The following is a 21,899-nucleotide window of genomic DNA, read 5'->3' as shown; positions in this document are numbered from 1 at the left end:
TATTGGACAGTGTTGCTGGAATGAATGATGACAGGGAAAGCCGGAGTATCTGGAGAAAAACCTGTCCTGCCGCTATTTTGTCCAGCACGAATGTCACATGGAGTGACAGGGATTTTAAACACGGAACCCAGCTGTGAGAGGCCGGCGCTCTGCCGCCTGAGCAACGGAGGCTCCTTATAAGTACATTATGAACAGTAAAATCAATTGGTCTCACCGCCTTTTACACCCCACTGCCGTTGAGTTTATTTACCCCACCCCCCCAAAAAATTAAAAGAAGGTGTGTTTCTTTATATTTAAAGGATATTCCAAATACCAATGTTCACGTTTATTACCTTCAGTTTTGAGATATAAGTATCCCCTTAAAAATAATTCACTTTTTTTAAATTCCTTTCACACTCCCCCACGCCCCCCTCGCAAAGTGATATTAAGGCAAAAAATACTTGTTCCTTTAATAGTAAAGGATCTTCTAAATACCAATTATCACCACTCTAACCTCTTTAGTTAATGATTTATGTGTCCTCATGAAAGGAATTCAGCTCTTTTTCACTCCCGCCCCCCCCCCAAGATTGTTCCCCCCCCCCAAAACGCGCTTTTCTTTGTTTTTAAAAGAGATCAAAATACCAGTTTTCACGTCTGTAACAACTTTAGTTTTTATTAGATGTATGTATTCACATACAATTAAGTCAATTAATTTTTTCAATCCTTTAACCCCCCAAACCCCCTTCATTGGATTTTCCGAGAATACGTGCTTGTTTACGTTTAAAGCAGATTCCAAAAATCAAATTTCACGTGTGTAACATCTTCATTTTTGAGATATCAGTAGCCTAATTAAAAGAATTCAACACCATTTTCAGTCACTTTTACTCCCCCCCCCCCCGCTTCCCAAGTGGTATTTCCGAAAACTAAAAATACACGTTTCTTTATTTTTAATAGAATTAAAAATTACCATTTTTCACTTCTGTAACATGTTAAGTTTTTTGAGACATACTGTAGAAATTCTCATTTTAAAATTTCACCCCTTTTTAGTTCCCCTTAAGTGGAGTTTCCAAAGACAAATCACCTATGTTTCTTTACACTTACAGGAGATTCCAAATACCCACTTTTTACGTCTGTAACATTTTACGCTTCTCAGATATTCTGTAGATATAGTCTTTCAAAAAATTCACCCCAATTTGCCACTCGTGTTTAACCGCCATTAATTGAATTTTCCAAAAGCAAAAATATACGTGTTTCTTTATTTTTAAAGGAGATCCCATTTACAAATTTTCAGTTCTGTAATATCTTCAGTTTCTGAGATATATGTATCCTCATTAAAGGCATTCAACCCATTAATCACCCTTTTACACCCCTCCTATTGGGATTTAGAGAAAACAAAGAAATACGTGTTTCTTTATTTTTAAGGGAGATTCTAAACACCAATTTTTACATCCGTAAACGTTTAAAGTTTTAAGATGTAGACACACTCATTTTTAAAATTCACCCCCCTTTTCACCCCCCATTATTTGGATTTTCCAAAAACGAAAAAATACCTGTTTCTTTATTTTTAAAGTATATCCCAAATACCAATTTTCAGGTCTGTAATATCTTCAGGTTCTGAAATATAAGTAGCCTCATTAAAGGCATTCAACCACTTTTTCACCCTTTCCACCCTTTCCACCCTTCCTATTAGGATTTTCCGAAAACAAAAAATACGTGTTTCTTTATTTTTAAAGGAGATTCTAAATCCAAATTTTACATCTATAAACTTTAAAAGTTTTGAGATATAGATACACTCATTTTAAAAATTTCATCCCCCTTTTCACCCCCCATTATTTGGATTTTCCCAAAACGAAAAAATACCTGTTTCTTTATTTTTAAAGTAGATCCCAAACACCAATTTTCAGGTCTGTAATATATTCAGTTTCTAAGATATAAGTATTCTCTTTAAAGGCATTCAACCCAATTTTCACCCCCTTTTCACCCCTCCTATTGGGATTTTCCGAAAACAAAAAACTACGTGTTCCTTGATTTATAATGAAGATTCTAAATACCAATTTTTACATCTCTAAACTTTAAAAATTTTGAGATATAGATGCACTCATTTTGAAAATTCATCCCCCTTTCACCCTCGCATTAATTGGATTTTCCAAAAACAAAAAAATATGTGTTTCTTTATTTTTGACAGCGAACGAAAGTACCAATTTTAAGGTCTGTAATATCTTCAGTTTCTGAGATATAAGTAGCGGTATCCTGATTAAAGGCATTCAACCACTTTTTCACCCATTTCACCCCTCCTATTGGGATTGTCTGAAAACAAAAAAATACGTGTTTCCTTATTTTTAAAGGAGATTCTAAATACCAATTTTTACATCTGTAAACTTTTAAAGTTTTGAGATATAGACACACTCATTTTAAAATTTCACCCCCCTTTTCACCCCTTTTGCGACGGAATATCCAAAAATCCTCTCTTAGCGAGCACCTACATTATAATATGAATATATCCCCAAAATTTCATTTCTTTATGTCCAGTAGTTTTGGCTCGGCGATGATGAATCAGTCAGTCAGTCAGTCAGTCAGTCAGGACAAGCTACTTTATATATATAGATTACAATCATATATGTTACTACCAAGATACCCATGCTTCGCTACGGTATTATACTGAAATTTATAATTGAATGCTTATTGTTTTAGATATATAATCCGACGAAATTCGCGATCTGACTCGTTTTCTGCAAGAATCCACCAAAATTCCCGATCTGACTGGTTTTCTATTATTTTACGGCACGTTTCCTCCCATTTTTCAATCTTCCTTTCCAGCAATCGATATCGTACTTCCCGGGCTAGGCTCAGGTATTCCTCCCGGTCAGATGGGTCCGTAAATCTTTTCCTATAATCATTTTTAATATGGATGAAATCCTTCAGGAGATCCGGCGTGGTGTCATATTGGGTGCCTTGGCGGCACTGAACCCGCGGCCGGACTGCATTCTTAGTCATTACCCGTCCAGGAGCCGTTTCCAGCGCGGTCCGCACATTTGACGACGGTCCGGAATATTATTATTATTATTATTATTATTATTATTATTACTATTATGTGTTGCTGGAATGGCTGATGACAGGGAAAACCGGAGTATCCGGAGAAAGCCTGTCCCGCCTCCGTTTTGTCCAGCACGAATGTCACATGGAGTGACCGGGATTTGAACCACGGAACCCAGCTGTGAGAGGCCGGCACGCTGCCGCCTGAGCAACGGGGGATCCTTATAAGTACATTAATAACAGCTAAAATCAATTGGTCTCACCTACTTCTACACCCCACCGCCGTTAAGTTTATTTACCGCCATTCCCCCCCCCCAAAAAAAATTTAATAATAATAATGTTATTTGCTTTACGTCCCACTAACTACTTTTACGGTCTTCGGAGACGCCGAGGTGCTGGAATTTTGTCCGCAGGAGTTCTTTTACGTGCCAGTAAATCTACCGACACGGGGCTGTCGTATTTGAGCACCTTCAAATACCACCGGACTGAGCCAGGATCGAACCTGCCAAGTTGGGGTTAGAAGGCCAGCGCCTTAACCGTCTGAGCCACTCAGCCCGGCCCAAAAATTTAAAGAATGCTTGTTTCTTTATGTTTAAGGGAGATTCCAAACACCAATGTTCACGTCTATTACCTTCAGTTTTGAGATATAAGTATCCCAATAAAAATAATTTACTTTCTGCACTTCATATCACAATACTCCCCCCCCCTTCCCCCAAGTGAATTTTCCCGCAAAAAATACTTGTTTCTTTAATAGTAAAGGATCTTCTTAAATACCAATGATCACGACTCTAACTTCTTCAGTTTTTGATTTATGTGTCCTCATGAAAGGAATTCAACTCCTTTACACTCCCGCCCTCCAAGATGGTTTCCCCACCAAAACGCGCTTTTCTTTGTTTTTAAAAGAGATCCAAATACGAATTTTCACGTCTGTAACAACTTTAGTTTTTATTAGATGTATGTATTTTCATACAATTAAGCCAATTAATTTTTCAATTCTTCCCCCCCCCCCCCCCTTCATTGGATTTTCCGAGAATACGTGTTTCTTTACTTTTAAAGCAGATTGCAAATATCAAATTTCACGTCTGTAACGTCTTCATTTTTGTGATATCAGTAGCCTAATTAAAAGAATTCAACACCATTTTCAGTCACTTTTACCACCCCCCTCCACCCAAGTGGTATTTCCGAAAACTAAAAACACACGTTTCTTTATGTTTAATAGAGATAAAAAATACCTTCACTTCTGTAACATGTTAAGTTTTTTTTAGATATACTGTAAATATTCTCATTTTAAAATTTCACCCCTTTTGAGTTCCCCTTAAGTGGAGTTTCCAAAAACAAATCACCTATGTTTATTTACATTTACAGGAGATTCCAAACACCCACTTTTTACGTCTGTAACATTTTACGTTTCCAAGATATTCTGTAGATATAGTCTTTCAAAAAATTCACCGCAATTTGTCACTCCTGTTTAACCGCCATTAATTGGATTTCCCAAAAACTAAGAATTACGTGTTTCTTTATTTTTAAAGGAGATCCCATATACAAATTTTAAGTTCTGTAATATCTTTGGTTTCTGAGATATATGTATCCCCATTAAAGGCATTCAACCCATTTTTCACCCCTTTTACACCCCTCCTATTAGGATTTACAGGAAACAAAAAAAATACGTGTTCCTTTATTTTTAGAGGAGATTCTAACTACCAATTTTTACATGTGTAAATTTTAAAGTTTTAAGATGTAGACGCACTCATTTTAAAAAATTCACCCCCCCCTTTTCACCCCCCAATATTTGGATTTTCCAAAAACGAAAAAAATACGTGTTTCTTTACTTTTAAAGTAGATCCGAAATACAAATTTTCAGGTCTGTAATATCTTCAGGTTCTGAAATATAAGTAGCCTCATTAAAGGCATTCAACCCATTTTTCACCCTTTTACACCCTTCCTATTGGGATTTTCCGAAAACAAAAGAATACGTGTTTCTTTATTTTTAAAGGATTCTAAATACCAATTTTTACATCTATAAACTTTAAAAGTTTTGAGATATAGATGCACTCATTTTAAAAAATCACCCCCTTTTCACCCCCCCCCCATTAATTGGATTTTCCACAAACAAAAAAATACGTGTTTCTTTATTTTTAAAGGAGATCCCAAACACCAATTTTCAGGTCTGTAATATCTTCAGGTTCTGAAATATAAGTGCCTCATTAAAGGCATTCAACCCATTTTTCACCCCTTTTCACTCCTCCTATTGAGATTTTCCGAAAACAAAAAAATACGTGTTTCTTTATTCTTAAAGGAGATTCTAAAAACCAATTTTTACATCTATAACCTTTAAAAGTTTTGAGATATAGATACACTCATTTTAAAATATTACCCCTCTTTTCACCCCCCCCCCTTAATTGGGTTTTCCAGAAACAAAAAAATAAGTGCTCCTTTATTTTTAAAGGAGATCCCAAACACCAATTTTCAGGTCTGTAATATCTTCAGTTTCTGATATATAAGTAGCCTCATTAAAGGCATTCAACCCCTTTTTCACCCCTTTTCACTCCTATTGCGATTTTCCGAAAACAAAAAAATACGTGTTTCTTTATTTTTAATGAAGATTCTAAATACCAATTTTTACATCAGCAAACCTTAAAAGTTTCGAGATATAGATTCACTCATTTTAAAAATTCACCCCCTTTTCACCCTCCCATTAATTGGATTTTCCAAAAACAAAAAATACGTGTTTCTTTATTTTTAAAAGAGATCAAAAGTACCAATTTTGAGGTCTGTAATATCTTCAGTTTCTGATATATAAGTACCGGTATCCTGATTAAAGGCATTCAACCTATTTTCCCCCATTTTCACCCTTTTTCACCCCTCCTATTGGGATTTTCTGAAAACAAAAAAATACGTGTTTCCTTATTTTTAAAGAAAATTCTAAATACCAATTTTCACATCTATAAACGTTTAAAGTTTCGAGATATAGATACACTCATTTTAAAATTTCACCCCCCCCCCCTTTTCACCCCCTTACCGACGGAATATCCAAAAATCCTTTCTTAGCGAGCACCTACATCATAATGTGAATATATCCCCAAAATTTCATTTCTTTATGTCCAGTAGTTTTGGCTCGGCGATGATGAATCAGTCAGTCAGTCAGTCAGTCAGTCAGTCAGTCAGTCAGTCAGGACAAGCTATTTTATATATATAGATTTCAGTAGTAGCCTATAGATCCCTTTTGCGGCGCTCACAACTAACCGATCGTGACAAACGAGCATTCAAAAGAAAGAAAACAGACATTGGCAGTGACAAATCACACTCTCTTTCCATAAATATCGATAATGTCTTTAAAACACGAGTTTTATAAAATTGTACGAAGTGTGCGATTTGCAAATACTGTTGTGGTAGAAAAATACGCGCCATCATTGCTGTCCACTTCACATTCTGGCTTCTGGAACGCCTGTTTTGTAATTATAATATGTTGTAATTATCAGCAGAGAGAAGAATTATAGCAAAACCAAAATGTACGTCCGGAACATTCGTCAGTATTATAATCCACTTGCATTTGCTTCCGTTCAAGTGCATACCATAAATGTTAAAACGTGAAAGATTACAATAAGTGGTAAGTGATACTAGTATTGTACCGATTTGTGTATTCCTTAGTTCACAACATACTTTATGAAGATGCGAGATTTCTCGCACAGATCCCCTAGTATGCACTTGTTTCAAAAACTGAACTGTTGTTAATGTTCTTGTTTGAGTCATCAGTCCATAGATTTGTTTGATGCAGCGCTCCATGCCACCCTATCCTGTCATTCACACAGAGAGAGATGCATGTCCTCGGGAGTTAGTTACGCCTGTAGTTTCCCCTTGCTTTCAGACGTGTAGCAGGATCGACACAGCTAAACCATGTTGAGCATTATTACAAGGCCATCAATCATCCAGACTGCCGCCCTTGCAACTTCCGAAAGACTGCTACTCCCCTTTCGTTAGTCTGGTCTCTTAACAGATACCCATCTGATATGATTGCACCTGCGACTCGGCTATCTGCTTCATTGGGACACGCAAGCCTCCCCACCGCGGCTAGGTCACATGGTTCGCAGAGAAGGCTGTTGTTAATATGCGTGCAAAAGAAGTTAGAAGCCCCCACTAAACCTCCTATTTACGAATATTATAGTTATGTATATCCTAGTATTCTTTCCACACCTTCTTCGGCACAAATACCAATTTTCATACCACTAAATCTAGCAATTTGAGCGTAAAATCTTCACAAGCAGACAGCCAAACAAAAACAAAAAAGTAAATCTACGCTGGAATTGATCAGTATTCACCTCATTCGAGACAAAAATCAAAGTAGAACTTTTAGTCGAAAAATAAAAATGTAAATCTACCGACACAACGCTGGCGTTTTGAACACCTTTAAATACCAATGAACTGATTGTGAGTCACTATCGAACCCGCCAACTTCGGCTCAGAAAGCCAGTGCTTCTACCTTCTGAACCACTCAGTCCAGTATGTGAAGATATGAATAGATAAATTCTCGAAGCTTAGAAAAGTAAGTAAAATATCGACTTAACCAGTACACTGAGTTTACTGTCCGATTAGCCTCGTTTTCAAGATCACACTGAATACACTAAAAGAAGGTAAACATATCTTGGTACTCACCAGTTACGCTCAGGATGAATGATGGTTTTGAAACCCACCACCAACCATTGTTTTTCACGGTTTCCTAGTTTAAAATTCAAGCGAATGCCGGGTGGTTAACTATATGATTACTTTCTTTTCCAAAATCTATAGGCCTACTACTATAACACTTTTCCCACATCCAAGCCTCGTAACAGGCTGACTTCCTGTAACTGACAGTATGCCGAATGAGAATGATTGGAAATGATTCATCGCACAGCCCCAAAGTGAAACCGCCTCGGAGGATAAACCCACAAAACAATAAAAATCGTCACACCTGATTAACTCGGCACGTTCAGGCTGAGGCTCTGGAGGCCTTCATCTGGAAGACGACTGAATCGAAGCCCAACGTTGATCACTCTGAGGGATTTTCCTTGTTTTCACTTTTCAATAGAATACGGCATGACCGCTTTTGCACGATTCGCTGTGTAAGGTATCGCATTATAATGAGGCCCAGTTAATGATTCCTTGAGTGGGAGATGAATCCTAACTTTCATTTCAAATCTCATCTAGATACATAAGTGATCTCCAAAACGCTGGCAGTAGGACAATAACAAGAATAATCCCTCACAGAATTCGGGCCTGAACAGGAAAATAATCAGTAAACCCTGACATCTACCTGAATCTCTTGAGTCACAATAGGCCCAAATATTCAATAATAATAATAATAATAATAATAATAATAATAATAATAATAATAATAATAATAATAATAATAATAATAATAATAATAATAATAAATTACCAGAAAATCGATTGACAAAAAGGGATAATAGATTATGTAACCTCACTTAAGAACTCAACACCCTGGCTTAACGAAGTTCGAAAGGACCTCAAAAATGCAAACATAACTTCGACAGACATTCTGGAAAGAGACATCCTTAGACACAATGTAAACAATTGGGAAGCTGCATCAGAGCGACCACAACAAAAATAGTACAGACCAAAGTGGTCGGAAGAACGTAAACAAGCCTTCTCGAAAAGAATGAAAGCCTATTGGAAGAAGAAGAAGAACACGAAAACAGAACTGATTGAGTTATTTTGCTTAACGTCTTTAAATATTGGGATAATTCACTACTACTACTACTACTACTACTACTACTACTACTAATAATAATAATAATAATAATAATAACAATAATAATAATAGAGCCTCCGTGGCTCAGGCGGCAACGCGTCGGCCTCACACCGCTGGATTCCGTGGTTCAAATCCCGATCACTCAATGTGAGATTTGTGCTGGACAAAGCGGAGGCGGGACAGGTTTTTCTCCGGGTACTCCGGTTTTCCCTGCCATCCTTCATTCCAGCAACCCTCTCGACTATTATTTAATTTCATCTGTCAGTCACCAATCATTGCCCCAGAGGAATGCGACAGGCCTCGGCAGCCGGCACAATTCTCATCCTCGCCGCAACATGGGGGCTTCATTTATTCCATCACTGACCCGGTCACTGACTGGGAAACAGGTTGAGGGTCTTTAATAATAATAATAATAATAAACATCATTCGCTGTCTGTACGACATACCCTGAAAGAAGCCCATGGATTTTAGTAAAAACCCCGGAAAAAATGTACCCCGTTAAGAGATGAAAGAAAGGAGTTACACCGGTAGAAAGTGCGAGAATACAAGGCAGAGATCAAATCCCAACGGTTGAACAAGCGTGGTCGAAAGTAGGCCCATTCGAACCAAGAAGAAGAATATACAGTATTCATAGATCCACTGAAAAGTTGTTGCAAGTGGCTAATATATAAGTCTTGAATAATAACGTTATTTGTTTTACGTCCCACTAACTACTGCTGCAGTTTTCAGCGAACCTAATACAGGTACTTTGTTCCGTAGGAGCTCTTTAACGTGCCAGTAAATCTGGCATATCAGAGGACTGTAAAATGCTCTTTCTTATAATTAGACAAGAAGAAACGGCCGGGCTGAGTGGTCCAGACGGTTGTAGCACTGGCCTTCTGACCCTAACTAAGCACGTTCGTTCCTGGCTCAGTCCGGTGATATTTGATGGTCCTTAAATACGTCAGCCTCGTGTCGGTAGCTTTACTGACACGTAAAAGAACTCCTGCGGGTACTAAATTCAGGCACCTCGGCGTTTCCGAAAATCGTAAAAGTAGTTAGTGGCACGTAAAGCCAATAACATTAATATTATTATTAGACAAGAAAAATGTTTTAATATTAAATTAATAAAAGTATCTCAATTTTCTGGAGCAATTTGTTTAAATTTATAAATAACTGAAAATAGTATCATTTTATTGGGACAAGAAATCAAAAACCTCCTAATTAAAGTAACTTGTAATGAACTTGTTGGTCAAACGGTGCTACTGGCGCCATCAAATCGTTATAGGGAGCACAAGAATGTTGAGAACTGGTTTATGCTGAGCTACTCACCGACTGAGTTGAGTTATGTCACTTCAGGTGGGCAGACGTTCGCGGTAGTGGTATTCAGCCGAATGTAGACCACCTTCTGACACTGTGGTACCAATTGTCAACTTATATAGCCGACAAAGCGTTTTATCACTCAACAAGAGCCACTCCACGGAAACAGATTCTAAGTGTTAATCTCTTGATAAGAAAATCAAAATTACCGATGCACGTGACATCTATAAGCTGATGATGAGCTGCTTGTTGATCGTTAAGCTGTGATGACACCACTCGCTAAATTATCACTTTTGAAGATAGAATAGATTTTCTAAAAGCTGTACTTGACGCCGAGTCGTTATCGCGTGTGGAGTGGAAACGAGTTCCGAGTGAGGTCACCTCGTGGGATTTGGCACGTCTGACGTACCTGAGAGTTCTGTAGCTGCGCTTTAAGAGGCGGTGCCGTCCACACGATTACCTTCAACCCCGCCCAGAAGTCCTGTCCCGGCGAGGGTGGATTTCCGGGTGAAGGGTAGTTGCGAAACCTGTTATCACGTCATAGCCTCAGGGACGTTCTTACAGAAGATTTTTCACAGAATCCGATTACTTATAAGAATTCCGAGTACAGTGCTGTCTTCCGCGTGTTTATTTTCTAGTTCTGTTAGCTGATTCATTGCAGGCGTTTGGCGCATCGTTGACCATGAACCATGAGTTCTTGAGTGGGTAGAAACAGTGTGATGTTTCTCCCAGAGGTAACTTAGTCTACAGAAGGTAAGAAGAATGCTGTCGAATAATCAATCGTAGTGTCCGCTTCCTTAGCGTAACGGCTAGCACTATTAGCTGCCGTCCTTGGTGGTCCGCGTTCGATTCCCGGTACTGCTAGAAATTTAAGAAAGGCAGGAGGGCTGTTATGTGGTTGAAATAGTACATGGAGCTCTCCATTGGGGGTGTGCTTGAAAAGAGCTGCACCACCTCAGGATGAGGACACGAGTTTTTTCTTTAATCGCTGATGTTGTAACCTGTGGTGTAACAATCCTCAAGAGCCTTGGCCTGCAAAGTGACCGCTGCTCATCCCGAAGGGCTGCAGATTTTGAGACTACACGCGGTCAACGCGACGAATCCTTTCGGCCGTTATTTGAAAGGGTGCAGAAAAATCTCGTACATCGATGTCATGCTTGCACTGACGTTAGTGGCCGTCATTTTGAGCAACGTAAGCTCAGGTTTGTGAGTGATTTGTACTATCTAATCAATGTAAAAACTAAATGAAAACAGTGAGCTCTGGATATAGTGAACTCGCTTATAATGAACATTCGGCTTCAGTGAAACTAAACGTTTGGTCCCAGTTCATATAAGTGTTGGGAAAATAAAAAAGGTAGTTGATATAAATTATAGTTACCCAAAAAATATTTTACTCAATTACAACTACTTCAGAAAGTATCAGTAACATCACGATTACTTTACAGAAATCCAGGATTTATATCAACTGTTTGAAGCGATTCCTTTCTGTAGATTTCTTTATTGTGACGTTGACTGATATTTTACGAAATCCGTTGTAATTTTGGAGTTATTGTTATTATTATTTTAAGATTTATTTTGAGATTATAATTTTGTGTCAAAGTATTTCCCCTTGTGCCAGGCCAGATTGTCAGGGAAGAATTGATCCTTTCAAACAAATAATAAATGTAAGTTGTAACTATATGTATTTACTCCTCGCACAATCGATATGCTGTACACGATTCCAACTGTCTCTGGGACTGTCACCAATCAGGCTACGATTTGCGAAATTTGTAGACTCGACCCAAATATCGGTCATTTTAGACATTTTCTTTTTCTTTTCTTCTAATCCCCATTCTGTTTGGGGCTGAACTTTGACTTACACGATGCTAATATCGGTCGTTTTTGATTATTTTTAACCTTTCAACCCCTCCTCCAGGAGTGCTAAGGGTGTCTTGCCCCGAATTTTTTTCCCCAGTTAGTAAGCTAAGTCATATTTGCACCAAGTTTGGTTGAGAACTATGCTGGAACATACACACATACATTCATTACCTCGGTCATTTTCTGACATTTTCTTCTCACCACCTATGCCGATGGAGGCTGAACTTTGACTTAAACAGCATCCAGAGTGTCACTGTTCATCTCAGCAACTCCGAAAACTATGGATTCGATAATGTTTTCGGTTAATTTTATGTGTGTGTTTTTCAGCATGGTGAGACTGAACAAGATACCTTCTGATCTGTTGAATTGATTTTTACCCGTAATTTTTATTTTAGTCATCATCATCATCATCATCTGTTTACCCTCCAGGTTCGGCTTTTCCCTCGGACTCAGCGAGGGATCCCACCTCTACCGCCTCAAGGGCAGTGTCCTGGAGCTTCAGACTCTTGGTCGTGGATACAACTGGGGAGAATGACCAGTACCTCGCCCAGGCGGCCTCACCTGCTATGCTGAACAGGGGCCTTGTGGAGGGATGGGAAGAGTGGAAGGGATAGGCAAGGAAGAGGGAAGGAAGCGGCCGTGGCCTTATGTTAGGTACCATCCCGGCATTCGCCTGGAGGAGAAGTGGGAAACCACGGAAAACCACTTCCAGGATGGCTCAGGTGGGAATCGAACCCACTCGTACCACTTTTCTAATTTCGTGGCAGAGCCGGGAATCGAACCTGGGCCTCCGGGGGTGGCAGCTAATCACGCTAACCACTACACCACAGAGGCGGACTTTTATTTTAGTTTGTGACTTTTAACATTTCAAATTCTTTCTTAATCCGTTTACCCTCCAGGGTTGGTTTCTCCCTCGGACTCAGTAAGGGATCGCACCTCTACTGCCTCAAGGGCAGTGGCCTGGAGCGTGAAACTTGGGTCGGGGGTTACAAATGGGAAGGAGGATCAGTACCTCGCCCAGGCGGCTTCACCTGCTATGCTGAACAGGGGCCTTGTGAGTGATAGGACTGGAAGGAATAGACAAGGAAGAGGGAAGGAAGCGGTCATGGCCTTAAGTTAGGTACCATCCCGGCATTTGCCTAGAAGAGAAGTGGGAAACCATGGAAAACAACTTCGAGGATGGCTGAGGTGGAAATCGAATCCCCCTCTACTCAGTTCACCTCTCGAAAATGAGCGGACCCCGTTCCAGCCCTCGTACCACTTTTCAAATTTCGTGGCAGAGCCGGGAATCGAACTCGTTCCTCAGGGGATGGCAACTAATCACACTAACCACTACAGCACAGCATTTCAAATAATTTGACAATTAATTTAGAACTAATTGGTTCTTAAAAATCTCATTGCTATGCCTCGACCTCTTTGCTTTTACTGAAGATATGCCTTAGAGGGGCACTTGAAAGAATATCTGTGTTTAACTTCAACATCATTGGGGTAAACATGTCTTCGCAGATACTGGAGAGGTAAGAAAGTACGTCATCAACCCAAACAACTTGTGTTTATTTTTTATTTTTTACTTTTTTTATTTTTTTGCAACTGGCTTTACGTCGCACCGACACAGATATGTCTTATGGCGACGAAGGAATTGGAAAGGCCTAGGATTGGGAAGGAAGCGGCCATGGTCTTAATTAAGGGTCCAGCCCCAGCATTTGCCTGGTGTGAAAATGGGAAACCACGAAAAACCATCTTCAGGGCTGCCGACAGTGGGGTTCGAACCCACTATCCTCACAGCCACGCGTTCCTAACCGCACGGCCAATTCGCCCGGTGCTGGTGAAGTTACTGGTTCTACTGTAACAGCACTGTAAAGGCCTTTTTCTTCTCCACGTTTCTGCTTCCGTGTAAGGTATGTCATGTTACTAGAAAGTAACGATTCGATTGCAATTTTTCTTCAAGTAAAAATGACTAACAGTGGAGTTGTTACAAGTAATCTGATTGCATTTACTTAATTACTTCTCATCTCTGATTATAATACTACCAAAAATTTCGTTTTTAATGAACTACCATTTCGATTACAACGAACAATGAAATTAAAAGAAAGGATATTACACAGTTCATTGCAGATCTTTTTTCTTCCGCACGTTCTTGGTTTATAAAAGAAAATCATTCTCGTCTTTTTTTTTTTTTTTTTTTTTTTTTTTTTTTTTTTTTTTTTTTTTTTTTTTTTTTTTTTTGCAAAAATTAAGAACAGACAGTGTTCTAGGGGCTGAGATGAACAACCCACCCTACTTCTTCCCTTGCCAGTGCATTGACAATATTGGACACATCTGGGTCACCAGGTGCGGCCCATCGAGAGCCGTTCAATGAGCGCTTCTGCCTGTATAGGCCCCCTTTGTCTTCTAAGCAGACTTTAACTAAAACAGTGTACACAAAGCAGCTGCAAATAACAGACATCTTCAGGGCTCAACAACCGTCAGTATAGTGCAACATTTTTTCTTACAATGTGCCGTTGACAGAACTGTTTCTGGAGTAATATACATTTTTCTTTATATATTATTTGGCTTCGGCAGCCGGCACAATTCCTATCCTCGCCGCTAGATGGGGGCTTCATTCATTCCATTCATGACCCGGTCAAATGACTGGAACAGGCTGTGGATTTTCATTATTATTTAAGATCATTTTTTTGTGTTGGTCGTTTAATTAACTCTGCCTGGAAGAAGATTTTCTTTTAAAGTGAAACAAGTATTTGAGTCCGTAGAGGTTCATTCTAGCCAGACTTAGATGTAAATATACAAATCAGCTGTGGAAAATGCAGAAAACAGTAATGGTGATAGATACATTTAAGTCCATATCTAACCTAAATATTATCTCTGATTATAATACAGTAGGCCTACATACCAACAGTTTCGTTTATAGTGAACTACCACTTCGGTTATAGTGAAGAAGAACATTTAAAATTTGAAATAAGAATGTTATACATTGCATTATAAGATATTTTTCTTCAGCGTGAATTTGGTTTACAGAAGAACAACGTTCCCGTCTTTCCTCTTTTGCTTTTTACTAGAATTTTTTACGATGGGACACGAAATGGCTAGGAGTAGAAAGAAAACAGCCGTGGCCTTAATTGAGGTACAGGCCCAGCATTTGCCTGGTATGAAAATGGGAAGGCACGGAAAATCATATTCAGAGCTGCCGACAGTGGAGTTCGCACTCACTATCGCCCGGAAGCAAGCTCACAGCTGCGCAGCCCTAACCGAACGGCCAACTCCCTCAGTGGTGAAATAGTAAATAACAGATAGAGCTCTAGGAGGTATGTTGAGAGACCCACTCTAATTATCTCCGATCAAAAGACAACATCTGGCTGAATTCTTAGATCCTAGATTCCCTCTCTCGAAATGTTCCTGTTTAATTGTTGAACGCCTTCTTTTTTACAGAAACATCCTTTCATACATTTGCTGTACCATACGATAAATAAAGGGGAAAAATGAGGTTTCACAATACAACTGTGTACTGGGAGCTCCTCTGGAGGCATTTGGACCACGGAGTTCGTCTAAAACGACCTTAACAGTGGCTGTTTCAACAGGTGGGGATACTGAAATGTGGAAAATAATGTAGCTTTAGAAAAGTTTATACTACAATAGAAAACAGGCAGAAAACATACATTCACGGTGAGAATGTACAACTTCTTCTAATTATATACGGTACTAACTTCGTAGAAACATTTAAAAGGTTTTCCCAGAATACAGAAATACGAGTATTTCAGAGAGTTCCTGCCACCGATCGTTCTTCAGATTTAGCCGGCTTGAGTGGCTCAGACGGTTGAGCCGCTGGCCTTCTGATTGCAAACTGGCAGGTTCGATCCTGGCTCAGTCCGGTGGTATTTGAAGGTGTGCAAATACGTCAGCCTCAAGTCTTTAAATTTACTGGCACATAAAAGGACTACCGCGGGACTGAATTCCGGCACCTCGGCGTCTCAGGAAACCATAAAAAATTACTTAGTGGAACGTAAAGCCAATAACATTAATTATTCTTCAGATTTATTTATGATTTCAAAGGTCTTCTGCAACTTTCAGAAATAAATACATAATTGATGCGAAGGAATCACTACTCTTCATTGCAGCCAGTCCTGTCTTGTGACACTTATTCATGAGAACTGTGACAATACACTTTTAATCTTCTGAAAAAGTAACACATCTTTCAGGGAGATGAAAGATTTACTCAACATTGTGTTATTAGTTCTTCCCGTGGAGGAAGTGGGGTGATTACCTTATTTGCTTAGCTGCTGCCTCCCCACCCGGAAGGCTTAGTTTCGAATTAGGGTTGATTCTCGGTTGAGATTATAATCTCAAAAATTACATAGCGCCAGGAAGGGCATTCATCCTTTAAATCCCTATCCATAATCAAAATTAGCCTGGGTGGCTCCACTGACCCAAGAAATACCTGATATAAGCTGCAGGAATTATGTGTGTGTTTTTTCCTCCCTGTGGATATTGACACGGAAGAGCGAAGTTTCTTAACAATCAATCAATCAATCAATCAATCAATCAATCAATCAATCAATCAATCAATCAATCAATCAATCAATCACAACTGATCTGCATATAGGACAGTCGCCCAGATGGCAGATTTCCTATATGTTGTTTACATTGCTTTTTTCTTAAATACAAAGAATTCAGAAATTTATTAAAGATCTCCCATTAAACATCTCCCTTGGTAAATTATTCCAATCCCTAACTTCTCTTCCTATAAATGAATATTTCCCCCAATTTGTCCTTTTGAATTCCAACTTTATCTTCATATTGTGGCCTTTCCTACTTGTAAAAACACCACTCAGATTTATTCGTCTGCTAATGTTATTACCGAGCTCGATAGCTGCAGTCTCTTAAGTGCGGCCAGTATCTGGTAATCGGGAGATAGTGGGTTCGAACCCCACTGTCGGCAGCCCTGTATGGTTTTCCGTGGTTTCTCATTTTCACACCAGGTAAATGCTGGGGCTGTACCTTAATTAAGGCCACGCCCGCTTCCTTCCCTTTCGTAGGCCTTTCCTATCCCATCGTGGCCAGCAAATAGCAAAAAAAAAAAAAAAGAAAACTAATGTTATTCGACGCCACCTCTCCAGTGTCAGCTCGGAACATACCACTTAGTGCAACACCTCGTCTCCTTTCTCCCAAGTCCTCCCAGCCTAAACTTCGCAATATTTTAGTAACGCTTCTCTTTTGTCGGAAATCACCCAGAACAAATCGAGCTGCTTTTCTTTGGATTTTTCCAATTCTTGAATCAAGTAATTCTTACTCTAGTTGGGGTCTTATCAGAGACTTACATGCCCTCTCCTTTACATCCCTACTACAACAGCAATGAAATTTGTCAAAACATGCCTGAGAGTGATTATGTCCGGGGAACGCCTTAGAAAGCAGGCAGTGATGTCAACTGAGAAAGAGAAAAGCTACCACTTTATGTGAGAACTAGATGCCATCACTGACGAGTTCATCTCGCACAAAGCACGCCGACTTCAATTCACCATATAACATGAGCATGTGAGTAATAAATGTATTTAATAATTATTTTACGTGTTTAAAATACATCATAATCATATATTGTTGTTGCTGTTGTTTTTGAGTCTTCAGTCCAGAGATGGGTTTGATGCAGCCCTCCACGCCACCCAACACAGTGCTAACCTTTGATTCCTACGTAACTACTACATCTACTTTAATCGGTTTGTCATATTCATACCTTGGTCTACCTCTGCCGTTCTTACAGCACAGACTTCCCTCAAAACCTAACTGAACAAGTTCTGGGTGTTTTAAGATGTTTGCTGTCATTCTATCACTTCTTCTACTAAAATTTCATCAAATTGTTCTCCTCTCACCAATTCAATTCAGTATCTCTTCATTCGTCATTCGTTCTACTCATCTTACCTTAATTTCTGTAACACCACATTTCAAACGCTTCTATTCTCTTTCTTTGTGAGCAAGTTTTTATCCATATTTCACTTCCATACAAGGGCACATTCCAGGCGATAGTCTTCAAAAACATCATTCTAATTCCTGTATCAATGTTTTAAGTGAGCAAATTTCTTTTCTTAAGAAAGACCTTCCTTGCTTGTGCTAATCTCCATATTTTTATGTCCCCCTTACTTCTGCCATTGTTAATTGTTCTACTACCCAAGTAACAATATTCATTTACTTCCTTTCAGATTACATTTCCTAATCGAATGTTTCCTGCATCACCTGAATTCGTTCGACTGTTCTCCATTGCTTTTGTTTTGGATTCCGATTCATCCTGCTCCCCTCCAGGTCTTCTGCCGACTCACATGAACTAATAATATCATTGGCATATCTCAGAGTCTTGATTTCGACTCCGTGGATCGTGATTTATTTTAAAAAATAAGCAATGAATTGTTTAAATACAATTTGAAACATTCTTTTAAATATTCTGATAACTTGAACACATTAATGACATTTTAAATATTATGCCCCTACTGAATTCGAGTAAACTGAGCACGCAAGATGTTTTAAGTTCGGGACGACTGTGGTTCAGGCCTCCCAAGATGGTTATCCTACAACCGTCTCTGGACTGTGTATTTCTAGCCCCGTGTGAACCTTATTCTTATTCTTATTCTTATTATTATTATTATTATTATTATTATTATTATTATTATTATTATTATTATTATTATTATTATTATTATTATTATTATTATGCGCGAAAGGTCCCTTTCGGAACACACGAAGCTTTATTTATGATTTCGTTTGCGGAGGATCCAGGATGCTTTCATCTGTTCACTAAAAATCCTCTTGCTTTCTTCCGTCCACTTGGTACCTGCTCTATTCGGTACTTCATTCTCTGGAGTAAAACTTTCCACTTGTCAATTCTCTCTCTCTCTATATATATATATATTTCGATTCAAAATTTCTTCAAGCTGAATTTGTGCGTTCATCATGTACGCTTTTGTTTGTTGTGTCCAAGGGAAATTCTTCAGTATATCAACTCTTTCAAGAATTTGGTGGGTTAGCCTGGTTCTGGAAGCCTCTTAACATGTCCGTAAAAGTTTAGCCTTTTTTTTCCTGAGGTCTGCTGCAATATTATTATTTATTGCTTTTCGAATTGAACCTCTATGGACTGTGTGTTGACCACCAATCTCATTTTTCAGTGTCTGTGTCTTGTTCGTCTGTCGTTTTTTAAATCCTGCCAGTATCTCTTGAGCCCGTCCAAAAGCGCTTTCTTCCGCTCCTCTGGTAAAGGTTTTCTCCGTCTTCTGGATTGTGTCTCCACCATAAAACCCTGATAGCTTTTCACCATCCTTCTGAAACTAACCCTGTCATTGATTTCATCCTCCGCAATGCCTACCTCTCTCAGACGTCACTCACACTCTTGGAACCATCTCAACTTAGATGCCTTTGGTTTTAGAAAATTCCAGATTTTCTTTGTGAGCCGGCCATTATTCATACGGAAGATGTGCCAATAAAACAGCAATCTTTTCTTTCGAACTGTTGTTGTTATCGATTCCATCTTGCTGTATACTTCTTTATTGGATTTCAGTGGAACCTGACCGTCAACCGATCTGTTGCCTAAGATCTTCCGCAGTAGCCTGCGTTCTCTTTTAAGTAATTGATTGACTAGTCCTTTTCGATTCATGCATAGGGTCTCCGAAGTATGTAAGCCTTCTGGTCTAACAACAGTGCCCTAATGTCTTAATTTTATTCCGAAACTCAGTATCAATTTATTATACATGTTTTTAGTCAATTGGAACGCTCGCTCTAATTTCTGAATGCGGATATTAGTCACTTCTTGTTCTAGCCAGTTCTCTTGGATTACTTCGCCAAGGTACTTAAATCTTTACATGGTCTGTTAACATCTATTACTGATGCTCGTCATGTATTTCGTCTTCTCAAAGGATATTTGTAGTCCTATTTTCTCTGCTGTTTCTTTAAGAAGGTTTATCTTCCTGATTGTTGAACTGATGTTGGCAAATATGGCTAAGTCGTCCGTGAAAGCCAGACAGTCAAGATACATTCCTTTGTGTTTGGGGCCTAATCGAAACCGATCTTTCTTTCCTTCTTCTATGTTCAGCGAATTTCTCCATTGTCGGATTACCTTTTCCAAGGTACAATATTGGAAATAAGTGGAGAAAGTCCACCCCCTTGTCTGAATCCAGACTTTATCTCGAAGGGATCTGAGATTTCATTCTTGAATTTTACCTTTGACATTATGTTGGTGCGAGTCTGCTTAATCAAGTTTCTGGATGTAGCATCCACCGCCTATTCAATACATTACAATATAATCATTGATTTATAGTATAATCATGAAGTATCTTAAATAATGGGACATGTTTCGTTCGGCATAGCGAACATCATCAGCCATTAATACACAAAGACTAGGCCAGGGCCCTGGGTTTAAAAATGATCAAAATAGTATCCTCAATCAAAAGAGTGACCGTGTCGTAATAAAAGAGTGATCATCAACGATCAACACAATATAAACAATAGACTTGAGATTGTGACAAAATATGTGCAAAATAAGAACATTTATCGCGAAATGCTTCGACAATAAACAATCTGTAAAATAAAAACAATCATGGAATTCAAGTTGAGCTCGTCAATTTGATCGTGCTAGCAATAAGACAAGGAAACTGTATGTGACATGGAACACCAAAACGTGGACTCCTTATAAATTAACGACAATCTTGAACATAGGGGGAGTTCCAACAATCCTTATGGCGCGTATTGGAGTGTGAATTCCCTGGAGCTGGTATGAGGTGTCCGCTAGCGTTGGCTGCGTGAAGTAAACTTCCGCTCTTGTGGTCTCTCCTATGGAATTCACAAGCATTGGTGTTCACGACATACGTAAACCTTAGTCTGTATTGCTGTTATGTGCCTTTTGACCGGTTCAACTTCGACACGCCATGATTTAATGAACCCTATTTTAACTTTTGTTTTTAATCAGTTTGAAGGAAGTTCAACGTCACAATTTTAATTAATCCACGCTTCACGCATTGATGTATATTTTAATTCCACAACGCCTATTGTCATACTTTAACAACTACATGATTATTTTTATTTTACAAATTGTTTATTGTCAAAGCATTTCGCGATAAATGTTCTTATTTTGCACATATTTTGTCACAATCTCAAGTCTATTGTTTATATTGTGTTGATCGTTGATGGTCACTCTTTTATTACGACACGGTCACTATTTTGATCATTTTTAAACTCAGGGCCCTGACCTAGTCTTTGTGTATTAATGGCTGATGATGTTTGCTATGCCGAACGAAACATGTCCCATTATTTAAAATACTTCATGATTATATTATAATCCAATTAGTATATTGTAATGTATTGAATAGGTGGTTGGAATAATAAATTTATGTCCGACTCATTGGCTGAATAGTCAGCGTACTGGCCTTCGATTCAGAGGGTCCCGGGTTCGATTCCCGGCCGGGTTGGGTATTTTAACCTTCATTGGTTAATTCCAATGGCTCGGGGGCTGGGTATTTGTGATGTCCTCAACGTCCCTGCGACTCACATACCACATATAACAGAATCCTTCACCACAATAACACGCAGTTACCTACACATGGCAGTTGCCGCCCACCCTCATCGGAGGGTCTGCCATACAAGGGCTTTACTCGGCTAGAAATAGACACACGAAATTAAATTAAATAACACATTTATAATTTTAATATACCGTATCAACTTCAGTAGGGTTCCAATATGAGATTAATTACATGCTATGTAGCATCCACCCCAAACTGTTCCAGAACATTCAATAATGATTGTCGGTCAATCGAGTCGTATGCTTTTCTGAAGTCCACAAATACGTCCACATATTCAAACCTCCCAGTCAGGTTGTATCTGATGATGCTCTTGAGATACAATTTTTTATTATTATTATTATTATTATTATTATTATTATTATTATTATTATTATTTTGCTAGGGGCTTTAGGTCGCACCGACACAGATAGGTCTTATGGCGACGATGGGATAGAAAAGGC

General features: G+C 38.9%; 1 protein-coding gene across 2 annotated transcripts in view; it reads right to left on the bottom strand.

Annotated features, from left to right (window-relative positions):
- Positions 1-10,337, bottom strand: part of LOC136860792 (glucose dehydrogenase [FAD, quinone]) — a 29,785-nt gene extending 19,448 nt beyond the window's left edge. For both annotated transcript variants that reach the window (XR_011017611.1, XM_067138781.2), the window contains exon 1: positions 10,070-10,337. The gene's annotated coding sequence lies outside the window, so the exon portion shown is untranslated. The remainder of the gene's footprint in view (positions 1-10,069) is intronic.
- Positions 10,338-21,899: the final 11,562 nt, after the last annotated feature.

Source organism: Anabrus simplex, chromosome 1, assembly GCF_040414725.1.
Source record: "Anabrus simplex isolate iqAnaSimp1 chromosome 1, ASM4041472v1, whole genome shotgun sequence".
Lineage (NCBI taxonomy): Eukaryota > Metazoa > Arthropoda > Insecta > Orthoptera > Tettigoniidae > Anabrus > Anabrus simplex.
The sequence above is the reverse complement of the archived record's forward strand: the minus strand, read 5'-3'. Positions and strand labels throughout refer to the sequence as shown.